We start from the raw sequence: 6,403 nt of genomic DNA, 5'->3' as shown, positions 1-6,403 counted from the left end.
GCAAGTGTCCAAAGATTAATCAAGAAGTATTAGCACTGCGGTAGTAGTGTTAGCTCCGTGACTCAAAGGTTGCCAATCTGATCCTAGCTCTCACATGTGCATATGTTGTGTCTTTGGGCAAAACACGCAACCTTCCTCGGCCCCAGTGTTTCTGTTTACTGGTGCGTAAATGTGCGAGTGAATAGTTGAGAGGTTCCTTCATTTTGAGTGACCATTGGAAGCATATCTTATAATAATCACAACATCAAGCATTCCACTGCCTATTGTTACTCTTTAATCTGTGTTGGCTCTCGACAGAAGGAATTTATTTAGCGTCAGTACAAAACCTGGACACTTGCACGCTCAACACATAGTAGCATTGCCCATTCAACCCCGGCTACGCAATCGTTCTGGAGTATTATATCTGATGACAGAGGGTGAGATAACAAAGGCTGAGCTGGCAGTGTTATGTTGGCACAGCATCACAGTATATTTCTCTTACAGCTGAAAAGTGAAATTGCTCTGGTAAATAAACCTATCCTGCATTAGCCTCATGTATCAATTCTTGGGCTACTCCAGTTTATTCTATAATAGAGACCCTGTATTGTTCCATATGCAGAGTACAGTCCCTGGATTTGCTTATTTGATTTGATTTAGTACAGTAACAAAGCAGTGAAGTCATTTAGGCCTCACATATCTGTTCGCTTCATGTTGCTAAAATGTGCTCATAAACACTCTATCAACCACTGACCTTGCCCTAACCCCATCCTTAACACCATCAGATACATATATTCTGACTTTTGAAAAAACAGCCTATCCTACTTTGTTCTAAACAGCACTACTTCAGAGCAGATTTTGTGTGTGCCTCTAGTTTCAACTTCTTGACCCCAAATATCTGTTTGACAGTTCCAACTTTGAAAACACATTTGTGTTTTGCTGTCACTGACCTCATCCATCTGTTGTGTGCCTTCACGACTCTAAAGAATAATTAGTCTTCTCAACTAAACCAAATATTGTCTGTTTGATCCTTGAACCCCGTGCTACATCCTGGGTTAATATGTGACAATAATTATACCAGCATATAAATTACTTAATCCTGATGTATTTTGGAAGTTTTTTTTGTGTATTTCGGATGATGGAAAAAGAGATCGGTGTTGTCGTCCAAAAGCCTGTTGTGGTTTGTACGCCTGTTGCTATGGAAACTACCATTTGATAGCAAGTGTGTAGGAAGGCACTGAGATACATGGGGAAATTAGCAAAATGCATGCTTTTGTGTGTGTGCTAATCTATTCATGATGTATATAAAATTGTTTGGAGAATTGACGAGGATTGGGATGCGCGTTGCAACACTGCATCCATTCAAATATCAGGCAACACACTGCGATGCTCTGTCTCATTATTTATTCAATGATTATTATACAGTATATGCCTCAAAGTGAATACTCCACTGCAGGCATACACTAGCACTAGCAGCATGTGTTTTTCCTCCCTTTCTTTCAATATAATCTGCATATTATCCAAGCAACTAACTGTGATCCCAGCAGCATCGCATCAAGGAGACATATTTCTGATTAGCGCTACATAGAAATGAGTTTGTCAATGTGGATTCTCATCAGGCTTGGGGAAAATGCATGTAAAATTAAAACATGACTAACAAATGAGTGTTATATGGTTCACTGCAGTCTTTCTGTCCATTCACACTGTGTTTGGTGTGGGAGGTGACCTGTGCTGCAGAATGACCCCTCAGGAAGTGAATATAGGCTATTGGTGGATTTCAGATTGGAGAATGTGATGATGTCATACTGCCAGATGGGGGAGGCAAGACAGACACAAATTTCCCTATAGTTTACCTTTTATTTTGCCATGAAATAGCTAAATTTGCAAATGATTAACCAGATTTTTTCTTGTATCACAACAAAAACATGCATTTTAACAATATTCATTATATAGCGTTAATACAAGCTCTCCTATAGGTGAAGTCAACAGGTATTTGTGCTTTAAAGGTACACTGTGTAACTTTTCTGGTGTAAGGGTCTGGCACCTATACTTGTCTCCAGGTAAATGTTATTGTTATGTGCTGGAATATTACATCCAAAACAATTACATCTCCATGGAGACCAGCGGCTAGTCAAAAAAGTTACATAAGTGCACCTTTATAAAGATTTTAATTTTTTATACATATATATTTGAGAGAGGTGCACTATGATATTTCTAGACCCCGTCCATCTCTTGATATGTTTACATTTACAGCAGACATTCTCAAACTGCAGTACAGGCACCAGTCAAAGGCCTCAGTCAAAGTTTTGTTAGTCCCAGTTTGTTGTTTGTCCTCCTGGTTGAATTCTGTTTCTGACTTGAGCTTTGGTTCAAATCACACTTTGGAAAAATCTTGTTTAATCCTAGCTCAGCCCTCATTTATATTATTTATGTAATTTAAATTATTTCAAGAGGACAGACAAGACACCACCCTCAGACTAAAACATCACCAGTGTCCACTGGAAATATTAAAAACAAAATTACTTCTGAAACAGTTTTAGAAGCTGATAAATCATGTCATATATTAATCAAGTTAGACCTAAATGTTGTGTCAGTTGAGGTTGTAGTAATTGTTATGAGAAAGATCTACTTCCTCTTACTTTGAAACAACTCATAAATCTGCATAAAGAACAGTGCTTTAGTCCCAGTGCAAGGGACAGGTTCATTTAAGAAAACTGCAGTACAAGTACATTCATTTATTTGTTTGGACCAAGTCCCAACAGTGACTTTAAATTACATTATATAAAGTACTGCACTAAATGACAACACCCAAAGGAGACCAGGAAGGTCACACAGGTACAATACTGTCTGTTTCATCCTCCTTAAGCTCACTGGCTTTGTTAAATCACATTTCTGGTGGTAGGTGCTGTATTTCCATGGAGACACCTTAATATTACTTTGTCTAAAATATTCCAAAGTATTGCATTAAACGTATCTATCTCCCTGGAGACATCGCCAGGTTAAGTTACATGACAGATCTGGAGAGAGGCAACTCTGCTCACTAGAAGAATACATGTTTTTCAAGGTATTCTAGCAATAAAAAAACACCTGTAACTGACTAAATAATACAGTAATGCCATACTATGGAACTTTTCTGTCAAAATAACAATAAGACTCTACATCAGGAAAAGTTACATAGTGCACCTTTACATCATCCAAATAGCCACAAAAGGTTTTCATAAGGTGTTATGAAGTAGTTTCAGTTAAGTTCAGCGGAAATCTTTTAAATGCAGTTATTTATGTAATTTTATGACAAAGATAAGGTTTTTCAGGGTCGTGCAAAGATACAACCGAATGACAGCCCAAATATTTGACAATGACATAACCCAGGCGTCATAGAAACTCAGGAGCTGCTGATCAAACTTATGGACATCCGGTTTGAGCCTTGATGCTGTCGCCATGGTAACCTCAAAGAGCACCAAATGTTCCGCTCGACGTGTGAGAGGATCATCTGTGACACTGGCACCGGCCCCAAACCAGAGTCAAAAACAAAACTGTGTCTGTAATTACCATGAGGACAATATCATATGTGCAGAAGGACATCAGATAGTCCTACAGGAGTGATGTAATGTTTAGGCCATCGGATAGTCCTACAGGAGTGATGTAATGTGTAGGCCATCGGATAGTCCTACAGGAGTGATGTAATGTTTAGGCCATCGGATAGTCCTACAGGAGTGATGTAATGTGTAGGCCATCGGATAGTCCTACAGGAGTGATGTAATGTGTAGGCCATCGGATAGTCCTACAGGAGTGATGTAATGTTTAGGCCATCGGATAGTCCTACAGGAGGGATGTAATGTTAAGGCCATCGGATAGTCCTACAGGAGTGATGTAATGTTTAGGCCATCGGATAGTCCTACAGGAGTGATGTAATGTTTAGGCCATCGGATAGTCCTACAGGAGTGATGTAATGTGTAGGCCATCAGATAGTCCTACAGGAGTGATGTAATGTTTAGTAATGTTTTTGTTTTGTTTTTTGTTAAAGGCAAAAAGGATATCCATGAATATCTTACTGCTTTGCCTGAAATGTTCCACAGTATGCCATTAAATACTTCTACCCCAAGCATTTCAGTGCTGTGTGCTCTTAAATACCTGGTGACAGGCCTGCTTATCTCCAAAGATATAATGCCACACTGGAACATTTCAGGCAAAGCAATAATATTGAGATTAGAGTTACCAATATGACATTAGTTAATGTGACTTGTGTCTATTCTTTGGTTTCATCTTCCTGTTAAAAGTTTGAGGGTTTTTCCCCCTTCAAAGGATATAATATTTAGCTTTAAATTGTTAATCGCTATGGCAACAGTCCCCATTTTTTATCATTATGAAACCCGAACAAATAACTAACACAGGTATAAACTGTGTAGCCTTTGTCATATCTCTTTTCATATTAAAATATCCACTTGAAGTAATCCTCTCTCCCCGATCATGTGTTTTTTTTCACACACTGCAGCAGCTCGCTCCTGTGTTCGTTTCTGAAAGTGCTGCAGTGGTCTCAAGGTCTGTACTGCTGCTGAAGCATTCCTTCTTTCACCAAAGGTTCCCGTCCGCTACGACCTCACAAGTCTACAGCTCTGGTTTCTATGACAACTAAGTTAAGCTAAAGTTGACTCATCTTTCAAAAGCTCTAGAAACAAAACAGTGGAAAAATATATTTGAAAAAAAAGAAAGAAATGAAATGAGCAGCAGTTTAGGCTCTTGATAAAGAGGCTCTTTCTAAAGCTCACTGTGGAATAGGATGATGTAGAACAGTTTCATGTCATCAGCGCTTTATTGAGTCTAGTCTATTACATTTATATGGCATCTTTTCCTTTATAGAATTGGGAAATCAAACATATTTTGAATAATAAATATGCTTTTACATTTTTCTGTCAGTTATCTCTGTGTAAGCAGATCTATTATGCACAAACAACTTTTCATAGCTCTTTTAACCATGTTACAGTTGTTTCTCCTCACCATTTACACTCTTAAAGTAGTATTTGGAGCGAGTCGTGCATGTTTGAGCAATCTTTAATCACTTATTTTCAAGACGCCATATTGCTTATCAGCTCCCCCGGTGTACGCCCACTTCTCTGTACTCTGTTCCCTGTTCTCTAATTGTATTTTCTTAATCAGTACGTAGGATTTGGCAACATTGCATAGGTGTTTTGATACAGATGAAAACAAATTCTACTGCTCACTAGTGTGAACTTCAGCTATCCATCGGAGGGGCCGACACTTTGCAATGAGTCCCAACGAATATTGTGATTTAAAATGTCCAAATGATAACATAATGATGCATGGGTGTCATAGATTATAACTATAGAGCAAACAAAAGCACAATAAATCTTCTTTAATCTACCTATTATCTTTAGTTGAAAACAAACACAGATAAAATCCACACTCCAGGCCATACGTGTAAGGTTCAAAAGTGTCACATAACCCTTTTTAAACAATAAAAAACACTGCAGTGAAAGTCTGCTGCTTGCTACAGTGAAATACCACTGAAGAGGCTGGGTCTGTCTGTTCCGTCATTTTAAATAGGAAGTCAATAGACCTGTTTTTAAGTGGTATTAGATCAATATTGTGCTTTACAATGAACAAAACGTAAAATAATGACCTAGTTATGTATTAGTTTAATACTAAATACCACAAAAAGCATGCTATATTTTCTTTAAAACTTACAAGTAACAACCTCTTACTGTGAAAAATATGTTAATACTAAGTTAAAAATACACACCAAAGCTGATTTGAAACAGCTTTATTCCTCCCTTGTACTAAACACCATACAGACAATGCTAAACTATGTGTTGTTAAAAGTACAAGGTGGGTTTGGCTTCAGAAATGCAGTCACTGTGATCCATTGATAGACTTGGATTAAGCAGATGCAGCCATGGTAACATAGGGATGAGCAAAGAGAAGAGCATTGAGTACTTTTTTTTTTCTTTTTCAGAGGAGAGCAGCGCAGGGTGGAACTGCCTGCTAGCTCCAATGACGCACGTTCACTTTTTGCGTATGCTATTACCAGAGCAGCAGCGAGCAGCCAGTTGGACAATTAAAGCAATGGCTGTTAATAGAAGCATACTGGATACTAATTGATTGATTGTGGACAGTGTGGGTTGTAACCACTAGACTGATTTGTTAGGGTTTTTAAATAGTAAAGGTGCTGCTGAAGGTCAACTTACATGTGATAGTATTGAATTAATGAAGATGAGAAAGAAGATGCTATTAATATTTAGAAGTTTGTATTCCGCACACCACAAATGTATTTATTGGAAGCATATTAGAATATTGCATTTATGTAGTATTTGTGTGATCTGTTACAAAAAAAACACCATATTTGTTAATATTTTTACATAACTTTATTCACTGATTGCGATGATCACTCATAATTTGGTTGTACATTTGG

The sequence above is a fragment of the Periophthalmus magnuspinnatus genome, chromosome 5 (genome assembly GCF_009829125.3).
Source record: "Periophthalmus magnuspinnatus isolate fPerMag1 chromosome 5, fPerMag1.2.pri, whole genome shotgun sequence".
Taxonomy (NCBI): Eukaryota; Metazoa; Chordata; class Actinopteri; order Gobiiformes; family Gobiidae; genus Periophthalmus; species Periophthalmus magnuspinnatus.
The sequence above is the reverse complement of the archived record's forward strand: the minus strand, read 5'-3'. Positions refer to the sequence as shown.